Genomic DNA, 13,318 nt, shown 5'->3' on the forward strand with positions numbered 1-13,318 from the left:
GGTAGACATGGGTGCAGCGCTAAGAGCGCCAACACAACCTCAGCCGGACTTGGCTAGCTTTAGGTGAGCTTTTCTTGTTCTGACGTAGGAACTAGGAAGCTGTATGAGAGGTGGATTGGAGCGGGTCCCATGGAGACCACGACATGGGGCTGCTCCGTCACCATGGAGATGCCCCTGCCATCCCCAATGTCCCACCCCACCCTGGCCTTAGCCATTGGCCACCACCAACCTGTTCTCCCTCGCACTGGCTGTCTTCCTGCCAGGAATGTTCTATAAACGATTCACACAGGACATAGCCTGTGGCTGGGCTGTGGCAGGTGCGGCAGGTGTCCCTGGATCCTGCCTGTGGGTGTAACCACAAGTAATGCAGCCACTCGTCTCCGGGAGGTTCGGGTTCATTCCTGTTTGGGGCTATGATGAAAAAGACCAGTCTTTAGGTCTTGTGTGAAAACAAGTTGTCATTTTCTACAGGATGCACCCAGGAGTGGGAATTCAAGGTCACTGGGTGATTTTACGTTTAACTTTATAAGAAAGGATCATTCCCATTTCTTATAGAAGACTTGTCCAGCTTTCTAGAACATTCCTTCAACACTGGCCTGGGAGGCACGTGCCTCCATGCCCAGCTTCTTAGGAGGAGCCAGACTGCAAAAACCACCCTCTCCCCCTCCAGTCCCCATGCTTAAAGGCAACTAGGAAGTGAAATCGAAACTCGCATTCAAAGCGACTTTTATCTTCCTATTTATTTTCTGATTAGAGACCCAGCACTTACTGAGAGTCAGGCTATTGGTAAGACATTAGCCAAGGGTGAAGAAAAAGGGGAAAAAATCTCCCACAAGCTCCTGCCCCAGACAAAGCCAGGGCTGGCACTCCAGGCGTGGGCTCCACTGCCCGTTCTCAGCCGCCTGTTTAAATGTCTACAGGTGACATCCACCTCCCCAGCTGGGCTCCGTGTTCCTCTTCCCAGGAACGAGCAGGGCAGGGGAACCAATAGCAAATAACCCCAGCCCAAGGGAAAAGACACCCAAGGTCGTGATCCGTCCCCTCTCATCCACCTGCACCTCCTCTCTTCTCCTCTCTCCCGTCATGCGCCTGTGGGCTGTGTGACTCATTCTTATCAGCTCCAGGCACCTGGTGCATTGTGGGAGAGCCCCTGGGCCGGGTGGGAGCTCTTTCCAGGGAGACGCCCCTGTGCCGGGGTTCCTTGAGCTGATTTGCTTCTCCCCCAGCCTCCCTCACTTAACCAAGGCTCAGGGTTGCATGGAAATGAGCTGCCCACATGCTTATCCCCAGAGACGCACTCTAAGAGAGGCCCCAGAAGTTACCCACTGAGGGGGAGGGGGACGAGTCGAGGAGAGGCAGAGAGACAGAGAGAGAGCTCCCATCCGCTGGATCACTCCCCAAGCATCCACAACATCTGGGGCTGGGCCAGGCCAAAGCCAGAAGCTGGGAACTCCATCCGGGTCTCCACTGTGGGTGGCAAAGACCCAACAACATGAACCATCACCTGCTGCCTCCCAGGGTGTGCACTGGTAGGAGCTGGCACCAGACTCAGAGGCAGGAATCAAATCCGGGACCCCAGTGAGGGATGCAGGCATCTTAAGCTACAAGGCTAAATGCCTACGCCTCATCGGAACTTTTGATGACCCTGTCTCAAGGTTAATATTTGCGGAATCTGGCTCAGTAAGGGGTCTTGGCTTCTGGAACTGTGGCTTGGCCAAAATGGGGGAACACCCCCGAGCCAGCCCCCCACCCCGACCATGGCACTGGGAGGACAGGAGAGGAAGAGAGAAGTGAGATTCCAGCACAACGTGTCCACAGCTGCTGCATTGCTTTGGGTGGGGGAGTGGATCACAATAAATGTCAAGGTCCAAGGAGGGTGGAAACTACCCAGAGGGGCCAGCACTGTGGTGTAGTGGGTAAAGCTGCTGCCTGCAGGCCCGGCATCCCATATGGGCGCCAGTTCTAGTCCTGGCTGCTCCTCTTCTGATCCAGCTCTCTGCTATGGCCTGGGAAAGCAGAAGTTGGCCCAAGTCCTTGGGCCCCTGCACCCACATAGGAGACCAGGAAGAAGTTCCTGGCTTCTGGCTTAAAAATCAGCCAAAAAGGGCTGGCACTGTAGCGCAGCAGGTTAAACCCCTGGCCTGAAGCACTGGCATCCCATATGGGTGCCAGTTCAAGTCCCAGCTCTCTGCTATGGCCTGGCATAGCGGTGGAAGATGGCCCAAGTCCTTGGGATCCTGCACCCATGTGGGAGACCCTAAGGAAGCTCCTGGCTCCTGGCTTCAGATCGGTGCAGCTCTGGCCAATTGGGGAGTGAACCATCGGATGGAAGACCTCTCTCTCTCTCTCTCTCTCTCTCTCTCTCTCTCTGCCTTTGCCTCTCTGTAACTTTGTCTTTCAAATAAATAAAATAAATCTTTTTAAAAAATCAGCCAAAAGCCCACGGATGAGAAAGACCACTCTAGACAGTTAGCTCGATGGGTCCCAGACGTCTATTGCTCTGTGCATCCACATTGGTAGAAGCCGAGCTACTGTTTGCATATACGATGACACCTTTGTGTCTGCTCATGGCTTGACCTAGGCCCCCAGACGGGCGAGTTTTCCGTGCCCCTAAATGACCATTCACACATTCTTGTAGAATCTTCTAGTGTTTAAGTGCACTGTAGTTTGTTGATCTCATGCTTAGGGATGGATCTTAAGTCCTTTCCAAGTGTTTGCCGTTGGATCAACCCAACAGAAAATGAGATCTAGACGAACGATGCTATAGAAAACAAATACGGGTGTCCACGTCAGCTTCCGTATCTGCAGTGACGCTCATCTAGGACTAGAAGGACTAGAAGCTGGTTTGGCTCATGGTTCTTGAGGCTGGGAAGTCTCATGGTGGTGACACGGGGTGACATCTGCTGAGGGTCTTCTCGCTGCATTGTGACATATCAGAAGGCAGCGCAGGGCGACACGGAGCAGGTGTGAGCTCGACTCTCTCTTCTTCTTCCAATAAAGCCACAGAGGCAGTGCCGGAGGTTCCCCCCTCATGGCTCCATCTAATTTTAAGCACCTCCTAAATATCATGAATGCAGGAGTTTGGAGACTAAGTTTCCATGCGTGAAATCTTGGCGAACACATTGAGAGCCTAGCAACCTTTAAAGAGGATTTTAACCCCGGATGTAAGGTGTTTATCTTAAGGGGGTAAATATCTTGTTCCCACAGAGTTTCAGAAAGTATCCCCTTCCCCTTCCTCCCTTATTCCAGCCTCACTTAAGAGGCAACAAAGAGGCAGCTCTCACTGAATAATTCATCCAAAAATTCAGACAGGGGCTTCACCACTCCCCCCTCCAACCCCTGCCCTGTGCCAGATCCTGGACTTGGCATTTGGGGTACAGCCATGGAAACAGCAGGGACCTTACCTCTCAGAGCCTGCAGATGAGGGAGAAATGCCCAGATGAACAGTGGGTGTGGCTTAGCTGCAGAGGGGAGAGTCCATGCAGAAAGCCAGGCTCAAGGTCAATGGTGATGCTACTGCTTGGACTGGGGCTGGGGGCTGCCAGCAAGGACTCTCCTGGCAGAGGAGACAGCAAAAGTGGCCTTGGGGGAATGTGGCAACTTGGGGGCCGGAAGTAACTTCAGAGAGACGGCAGAAATTGGGACGGGCAGGGAATGGGGGAAAAACTAGAGTGGTTGGTGCAGGGCAGCTCACTCGCAAGGGGCAGCAGGGGGGAGGGGGAGCGAGCTGGCTGTCCTGTCCCTAGGGTCTGCTGTAGTGAGGCTCAGAGGACAATGCCCCTCGAAGGGACCGGTTCCTGGCTTTTATTTCTGTTTAAATTTTCTTGGATTTATTTGAGAGACAGAGAGCACCCATCTGCCGATTCATGTCCCAGACGCCTGCAAGGATGGGAAACTCACCCCAGGTCTCCCGTGGGGGTGGTGGAACTCAGCCACTCGATTCATCACTGCTGCTTCCCAGCATCTGTGTGAGCAGGAGGCTGGCGTCGGGAGTCGGAGATGGGAGTGAACCCAGGAGCTGCTGTATGGGATGCGAGGGTCCTAACTCCTGGGCCAAACCCTTACCCCAACAGTCCCGTGTTGGCAAAGGCTTTGATGCAAAAGCCAAATGAATCCACAGCTAGCAAAACAAAAACCAGACCTCACACATCCCCAGTCACCCCCAAAATGCCTTCTGACGGACACAGAAGATATCCAGGCTACAAAATCCTGATTGATGAAGCCCAACGCCCCTCCCCTACTCCCCGGGGAGGGGCCCGTGACCTCAGAAGACACCCTCCAGATAAAAGCTTCAGCCAAAGCCACCCTTCCCCCTTCTGGGCGGCTGGGTTTATTTTTAAAGCCAGGCCTTCCTTGGCTGTGCTCAGCTCCATGGGTGGAGAGAATAATTAGAATTGATTTCTCTGCACCCACTCAGGAACAGAATAGGAGGCGACGCGCGTCTCTATACCCAGGAGAAGAGGCAAAGAAAGAGAGAAACTTCCTTCCAATCGGCGTCGAATCCCGTGGCTCATGCTCTCACTCCTTGGACTGTTTTAGTGGTGTCTTTTGATTACAACATCGGTTTGAAGAGACACTAATTGTACCCTACTTACAATGCTCGTAATTATGCGTATTACATTTTGATTCATTTCCATATGTCAACACGGCTCCGAGATTGGGGGGCGGGGGGGGGGTGGGAGGCTGAGAACGGCTTTTATAATCGGTTATTGTCTATGAAGAAGAAAACCCCGCGTCGCACATGAGTGAAGCATTCTTTGTTGCCAACATTGGAAATCAGATTATACATAAAAAAAAAAAAAAGTCGTCCTCTGACACCCAGAAAATGGACGGTTGCAAATGAATGGCCCGGGCTGGTCCACAAGATTGCTTGTGCCTCTGTTCTCTCCTTTTTTACACTAATGAGTGAAGTACTTTTCCCGTCTCCGAGAGCAAAATGGCTGTGGGTGTCATTGCAACAGCTTTCTTCTCAATCAAAGATGACCCCAATCTCTGCCCGCCCTCTCGGAGGGAGACATCGTCCCAGCCCTGGCTGGCTTGTGGGCACAGACACGGGCTGTTGGCGCTGTGTGCAGTGCTGTGGACCTGGGAGATGGGAGCGAGCAGAAGTGGGTGTGCGGCAGGGCAGGTTCTTCCTGGGGCTTGTGCGGGGAACATGGTGGAAAGAAAAGGTGACAGGTCTGGGGAGGCGACCTGGCTGCCCTCGAGGGCCACATGTTAAAGTCCTGCACTGGAGGACAGGCCCCTCACAGAGGTAAGGACGTTAAAATGATGCCTTCGAGGTACGCTCTGGTCGAATCTGTTCCTAGTCGCTGATGTGAGAGGTCAGGGGCACAGCAGACACCGGGATGGGAGCGTGCAGAGGGGCGGCCACTCGAGGACACAGCAAGAAGATGGCCCTGTGCCAAGCAAGGACAGGGTCCCCAGAAGAAACCACAACTGCCATCACCCTGACCTTGAACTTGCAGCCTCCAGAACTGGCAGAAAATGAGTTCCTGATGCACCTGTCTCTGTGGCATTCTGTTGCGGTAGCCCCAGTGCACTTGGCTGCCTGGGAGTCAGGATGGAGATGGGGAAGTGAGAGCTGTGAGAGTCCCTCGGGCTGCATGGATGCTGCTTCATCAAGGTCAAGGGTGGGAGTTTCTGGCAGAGGAGTTGGGGCTTGTGCCACAGCCAATAAGCATGTCCGTGGCAGTGATACCAGGAGCCACCATTCCTGGACCCTTGGGGTACACCTTACATCAGCGCTGTACCAGGGTCCCTTCCATAGCCATGGTCCCTCCTCAAGCTGGGGACAGCAGATGTGGCCAGTGGGGATGTGGCTCTGTCTCAGCCCCTTGTGTCATTGCCCTTCTGGATGCTTCTATCCTGGGGTCAGCCAACAGCACAGCATTCACAGTAAAAGGGTAGGCTCTGCTTTGCAGGGCTGGGCTGGCAATAAAGGGCTAGAAGGCCCCAAACGTGGCCTGCAGGGGTCACAAAGAAATGGCACTTGGCCAAGCTCAGGCCTGAGAATTTCTTCTCTGCAGACCCCGATCTCCTCCCACCTGGTCCGGCTCTGGCTGCTCATGTTAGTGAATTAACCCCTGTGAGCAGCGTCTGTCATAGAAGTCCCCACTGAGGCTTCAGACTCAGCAGAGTGTGTGAACCCTGCTAGCACTCAGCTGGGAGAGGCCAGGACCCCCACTTTACCTGGGCTCAGAGAGGATTGCAGCATGCGAGGGGCACGCAGCCATGAAGTGGAGCTGAGCCAGGTGGAGCTGGAAGCCATGGCTGTCTGACCCCAGAGCCCAGGCATGAAGCTTCTGAGCTGCCTGTACTGGGTACTGCTCTCCCTGAACTGGCATGACAGCACCTCTCAGGCAGGGGGCCACCTGCTCAGGGTCCCAGTGGACCCTGCACCCTCCCCCAGCTCCCCACTGACTTCCCCTGGTGGACGCCGGACTCTCCTCTGAGGCCATGACATAGATAGGATGTCCTGGGCTCAAGCCCTCTATATCTGGGATAACCCAGGCACGTGGGGACGCTACCATCAGGGATGGACTCAGATGACGGGGTTGACTGCCTGGCAGATGAGCTGACGCAAATGAGCACGGCCTCACCAAGTGGATGCATGCACCACTCAAAAATGCCCTCCCATGGGCTCCCCACATAGGGGTGCCACCCACCAGGATGGTTCCACCAGGGCCACACAGGGGCTGGTGCCTTGCCCTGGGATCTCTACGACCATGAGCTACACAAACCTGTTTTCTTTGTGATGTTGTTACAGCGACGGAACATGGACCATGTCACCTAATCTGTGCCACCCGAAATGTTGCTGGGGAGGACAAAATGAGCAGTCCCAGCTATGTCGGAAGCCCCATGAGCTCATGGCACCACCTGGCCTGCCCACCGCTGGGTCTCCCTGCTCTCCCATGTCAATGTTCAGTAACCCATTGCTCAAGCTATATTATTACAGCCCATTCATGCCCATTGCAGTTCTGTGCCAGGCACTGGCCAACAGCAGGGAGCAGAGGGAGCAGAAATCCCTGCCTCCATGGATGGAACTCAAATTCTAACGGGAGAAAGGAAAGGGGGGAGGGGCAGGAGGTGGAAGAAGGAAAATAAGGGGGAGGGGTGGAGAGGGGGAAAAGGGGAGGAGACTTTGCATAAAAATATCAGAGAATATAAAAAATTCACAGTGCCCACAGAGATCCACTTCTGCAATAATTCTCCTTTTCTATTATCTTATTTTATGAGGGTTTCTTTCTACATTGAATCCGCACAATGCATTTAATGATTTTTTTTAATGGGCAGATTTTTATCTTGGATAGGTAGCAGCCATGATCTTGTCCAAACTGTTTATTTTATTACTGGGAAACTGGAAGGTGGCAGCAGATGAGTGCCATGGCCAAAGTCATTATGGATGAGGTCAGGATGGGTGGAGGATACAGCAAAGCAACTGATTCTGGGCTGCCTTCTTGTCCCACAAATGTAGCTCCTCCAGGAAGACTCCCCTACAGCAATGAGGTGGGGCAGACAAAGCCTGAGCACCCCCGCCCCGGGACCTCAGCAGCACCTGCTGGGGACAGTTCTATGCCACCAGGACTCGTGCCATGGTGCCGGCTCAGCCCCAAGTTTCACCCTGCACAAAGGGTTCCCGGAGTAGTCGGGGCTCGATTCTCCACCTTGTGATCCTGGCCAGAACGATCCCGAGAGGGGCCAAGGAAACTGAGCTCAGGTCCACGGCAGCGATGGCAGTGAACACCCCAAGACTGCCTTCCCTTCCCCCCATCCGTCTCTCCTGCTCCCTCACTCCTGCTTCCTGGCATCAGCCCCTGAAGACTCGCACCTGCTGGCACCCAAATCTACAACATGAAGTTTTCTCATCCTATGGGAATTTGCACAGTGCCCGTTAACATGGCACACTCTGCTCTAGGGTATGTGGCTACAACTGTGGAAAAGTGGACCTGCCTGGCATAGTTACCCATTAGATAAGCACTACATGGTGTTACCAGCTCAACAGGAGGTGAGGTTCTACAGAGGTGGCCAGGGAAGTTCTCCCTGGGAGAAGGCATTTGTGTAGAGCCCCAGGAGGAGGGAGGGAGCCACGAAGCCACGGCTACAATGTCCTTGGTAAAGTGAAAATGGATGCCAGGATCCCTGCTAGGAGGAGGGTGATGGACAGGAAGGGAAGGAGCCGGAGACAGGATGGTGGGGGAGGTGAGGAAAGCTGGTGTGAGGAAGGGGGCCTAATCCCCAGGGTCACCCAGCAGGGCCAGGATGAGAACCCCATTCTCTCTGAGTCCTCCTACTACAGCACACCAGCCAGCGTCCTCCCCAATGCTTCATGGGAAAGAGAAGGAATGAGACTGGGAGAGACAGAGAGAGGAAGGAAGGGAGATGGGGAGAGGGGAGGAAAGGAGGAAGGAATTTGGATGGGTGGATAATGGATGGATGGGTGTATGGGTGGGTGGATGGGTGGATGGGTGGATGGGTGGATGGGTGAGTGGACGGGTAGATGGGTGGGTGGATGGGTGGATAATGGATGGATGGGTGGATGGGTGGATGGGTGGGTGTATGGGTGGATGGGTGAGTGGATGGGTAGATGGGTGGGTGGATGGGTGAGTGGTTGGATGGATGAATGGGTGAATGGGTAGATTGATGGATAAAGCAAAGGAAGAAAGGTTGGCAAGATGTGCAGATAGATGGATACATAATGGATAGTTGGATGACGGATGGAAAGGAGGGAGGTGGAGAAGAAAGGAAAGAGGGAGGGAGGAGGGAGGGAGAATTCTTTATGCACGTGGCCGCCATGTTTCCTGAGCTCACTATGGTGCGCTAGAGAGTCCGGGGCTGCTGCCTGCACCCCGCCCCGCCTTTTCTCTCCACCTCCCACACCTCCTTGCTGAGCTCCCCCAGCCCTTGCCCCAGAAAGGTAACTCTGCCCTCTAATTACAGCACTTGTAAGAGTAGCAGAGGGGCTCATTCCTCAGAAATAAATCAATACGAGTTAAAAGGCCATCCTGTTTGTTTCTGTAACAATGCTCTTTAGAAAATTGGGTGCTGTTCCAGCCGCTGACGGGCAGCCCATCGGTCATCAGCAGCCGGCGTCACATCACATTATGTTGCCAAACATCATATAGCATGATCAGGACGGTGCATCAGGCTGCAGACTGGCCAGGAAATGAATGTCAGTGGAGAGATCTCACTCGAGAAAACACGTAAAGCCAACAAAGGGAAATCGCTTAGAAGGCGTTTTCTTAATCAGAGATGGGATGGAGAAAGCTCAGACGTGCGCTAACCCCAAGACCGGAACGTCACAGCAATCGCCACCTCTACCAACCAAAACACTAATAAGTAGGAGGCGTCGGAGAGCAAACCTGGCAGCAGTGTCTCCTCCACCAAGACGCACAAGGGCCATGTGGAACACTTGCTGTTCTCAAATGATGGTCAAGAAAGCATAACTCAGAGAAGCTGGGTGAGCTCCCAAAAGTGGCACAGCAGAGCTGACTTCTGATGCTGGAACCTGGGTTTGTGGATGAACCAGGGCTGGCGTCTTGTCCAGGCATCACATCCCAGCTGACATCCTGAAAGGCCCAGAAGCTGACCTAGAGCACCATCACAGGTAGCACATTCTTGCCGGGGAGGGATGGCTGGCCCAGCGATGTCTTGCACACTCACGGATCTCTGGGTCTAGACAGGTGGCAGGTGGGCTGAGGGAGGGCACCTGTGTTCACTCTGGAGAGCCTGTGGCTGGTGTTTCCATGGAGATGGAGCAGGGAGCTGACGCTGTACCAGGGCAAGGTTCAAGGATGACAGGTTCTTCCCTGCCCCCCAGCACGGAGGGAGATGCACGTGACTGTCAATCCTAGGGCTGTGCTCTGCCTTGCCCCGCCCCTGCTCAGGCTCTCTCAGAATCATGTGGCCTGGCTTTCCTGGCTGATCCCCGCTGGTGAGGTGGGCACCCGGATCTCAGCCCTCCCCAGCTGCCTGGAGCACCCGCTCTGCCTGGGGGGGAGGGTGATTCTCAGTGCCTGCCCTGCAGGCAAGTGCAGCGTCTTCCATCTTTTTGTTAAACCAGTGTCTCAGGTGCTGAACGCAGCACCAGGCTCAGAGTGGGACTCAGTAACTTGCGGCTCGGATCCTCGCTCAGGTGTGGGATCTTCAGCCTGAGAAGCAGGAAGATGGGGTGGGGGAGGGGCAACTAACTGAGCTGGGAGGAAGTGGTGAGGATCAGTTGAGTTTTGAGGGATTGGTAGGAGTTTGGTGACAGAAAAACCTAGCAAACTCAAAGATATTCCGGGAGAAGAGACAAATGAAAAGAAAGCCAGGGTGCGATGGCTATGTGGGGGAATGAGATCACTTAGGAAGGAGAGGCCGTGTGTGTGGCAAGTGGAGGTGAAGGGGCGATGAGGGGTCTGGGAGGCACCAAGGCAATGCACTCTGTGGCACCGAAGGCAGAGTCAAAAACATTGCATTCCCAGATCAGACGCTGATTGACTGGGCGGTGCAAGCTCATAGGATTTTACCACTGCTTCCTTCTTTCCCTTCTTGCCTGCTACTGGTGATAGGAGCTGAACTCTGTACTTCAAAGGGCACAAAGGTGTCCTGGAGCACTTGAGGGAATGCAGCACCCTGGGCTCACCCCAGGGCCCCTGATCCTGATGCGTGGAGACACGTGATGCCCTGCAGGCCTCAGGACAGCAGACGCTTGGCGCTGGCGCAGCCACACTGTGGGGTCTGAGTCCCCCAGAGGAGACTGCGGTGTCCCCGAGAAGGGAGGTGAGGGACAAGCCAGGCTCCCTGGTGAGTGCCTGGTGAATCCACAGCAATGGCTTCATCATAGCCGCATGGCAACACCTGATTAAAAAAAGATCAGCGGGGCCCCTGGAATCTATCAGAAGCCATCTCTGTCAATGTCACACACCACTGTGTGGAGCAGGGCTGGGCGGGCACATCTGCTCACCTGCACGGCTTTGGGGTTTGAGAATAAACAAATAATAAAGAAATGTATGTGTAATAAAGTGCAGGGGGAGAAATCACGCTTTGAGTTGGAAGACAAGAAATCTAAGCACTCTTCTTACATTTCTTTTTAACTTTGTGTTTATCTGAGAGAGAGAGAGAGAGAGAGAGAGAGAGAGAGAGGCAGTTGCCACTCATGGGCTCACTCCCCACATGCCCACAGTGGCCCCAGGTCGGAGGACGAAGCCAGGAAGGGGAAACTCAATCCAGGCCTCCCACAGGGGCAGCAACAGCTGAGCCACTGCTGCTGCCTCCCGGGGTGTACACGGGCAAGAAGCTGGAGTCAGAAGCTGGAGCTGACCATCCAGCCCAGGCACTCGGACATGGGCCATGGGTACATGGGCATCTCAGCTGGCGTCTTCTCTGCTGGGCCACGTCTTCACCATGAAATCTTCAGAGAAGGGAAGGAGACTCAGCCACGTTGTGTGTCCTGAACAGCAAACACGAAAAGCAGGTTCAGTGAGTGAGGGAGGGATGGGTGGATGGGTGGATGGATGGGTGGGTGGGGTGGATGGATGGATGGGTGGATGGGTGGGTGGATGGGTGGATGGGTGGGTGGATGGGTGGGTGGATGGATGGATGGGTGGATGGATGGATGGGTGGGTGGGTGGGTGGGTGGATGGATGGATGGGTGAATGGATGGATGGGTGGGTGGGTGGATGGAAGGATGGATGGGTGAGGTGGGTGGGTGGATGGGTGGATGGATGGATGGGTGGGTGGATGGATGGATGGGTGAGGTGGGTGGTTGGATGGGTGGATGGATGGGTGCATGGGCGGATGGATGGATAGGTGGATGGGTGGGTGGGCGGATGGCTGATGGCATGTATTTCTGAATGTAGCACAGCCTGGACCAGGGGCTTTGGAGGGTTTCCATTTCCGGTAGCATGTACGTGGCTTCCAGAGTGCAGTCTCTCCCTGTTGCAATGAATTACAACCATGGACATCTTGTGTCCTGTCTGCTGGGAGAGCAGGGGAAAGAGATGAGACAGGGAGAAGATGGACTTGGGGAAGCAGAACTGGAAAGGGCTTTGGGGGCGTCATTCACTGCACAGATGTTCCAAGCAGAGATGTTCACCTGTGGCAGGAGGGGGTCCATGAACTGCCAAGCCACACCCCTTGCGTCTTTTTTTCTGCTTCACACAGCAGAGGTGCTCCTGAGCAAGTGCTGAGGCCATTAGGGCCACAGGGGAGCTCCCTGCTGGTGCAGGCTTGGGGTCCTCCGTCCAGCACGGGTGGCTCAGACCCCACGTTTGTCTGTGGCACCTAGAAAAATACAGAGCAGTGGCCGCCTGCCGTTCTCTGGATGGTTCTACATGTCTCCAGCAGGCATTGTAGAGTGCTCTGGGTCTGGGGACCACAGGGAAGGCGATGCCCCGAACACATCTGCTCTTGTGTCTTGTATCATCCCTTCCTACCCTCAGCCCCCTGCTCCCAACCTGGGCTCTGTTCTTGTGCTTCTGGTCAGGGCCCACTCCATTCCTGCTGAGGGTCAGGTACCATCGCTCTGCCCTGGAGGGTCACTGTCCGCTTCTCCCATCCTCCCAGCCTGGCTGGGAGGGGCTATCCCCTGGGATCTGGAGCTGTCTGCCCCACTTCCAGTCTGTGGGCATCTTATTCCACCGGGCAGGAATCTGGTGGGTGCTCCATGCTGCCTTCAATCCAATCGCACATTGCAGTGGGTCTGGTCGCTTGAACCCGGGGGTCCCATGTGATGGAACAGAGAGGCTCGAGAACTCGCCTTGGTGCCCAAGGCCTTGCAGGTTCTTTGCTCTCAGCCATCACCGCCACATTGCAGATGACAAGGCTAGGGCTTAGAGATGTCAATTCACCCATTCAAGGTCACACGGTGAGGGAATGACAGCTGGGTGCCAACCTTCACTGGTGTCCTGACCACCAGGCTAAGCACCTGCCCCCTGTCCCCTATCCAAGTCAGTCATTTGGCCTCTCCCAAGTCTCACATGAGCCCAGCTGGAGCTGCTGACAGATCCTAGCATCCTACCTGTGTTGGCTCAATGCCCCAGGGAGGTAGAGAGGCTTCCGGTGTGGCAGTGAAGCAGGCAAATCCTCCCATCAGGCTCTCTGTGTTCAGTGCCTCCCTCTCTCCCTTGCACTTGTCAGCCATGTCTTGTCCAGCTCCCCTATGGGAGGGGGGACAGACTCAGGGCTTTGCCTGGGCTGCTTTATGGCACCAGGTGCTTCTGCACCCACTGACCCTGGGCTTCACTGTGGCCTGTGGGAGGTTAGCACCATGGACAGCAGCCTTCTGCCATGAGTAGCTGCCAACCCACGGAGGAGGCAAGACATGTAGAACAGA

The sequence above is a fragment of the Oryctolagus cuniculus genome, chromosome 21, assembly GCF_051225735.1.
Source record: "Oryctolagus cuniculus isolate XC-2025 breed Fujian yellow rabbit chromosome 21, ASM5122573v1, whole genome shotgun sequence".
Taxonomy (NCBI): domain Eukaryota; kingdom Metazoa; phylum Chordata; class Mammalia; order Lagomorpha; family Leporidae; genus Oryctolagus; species Oryctolagus cuniculus.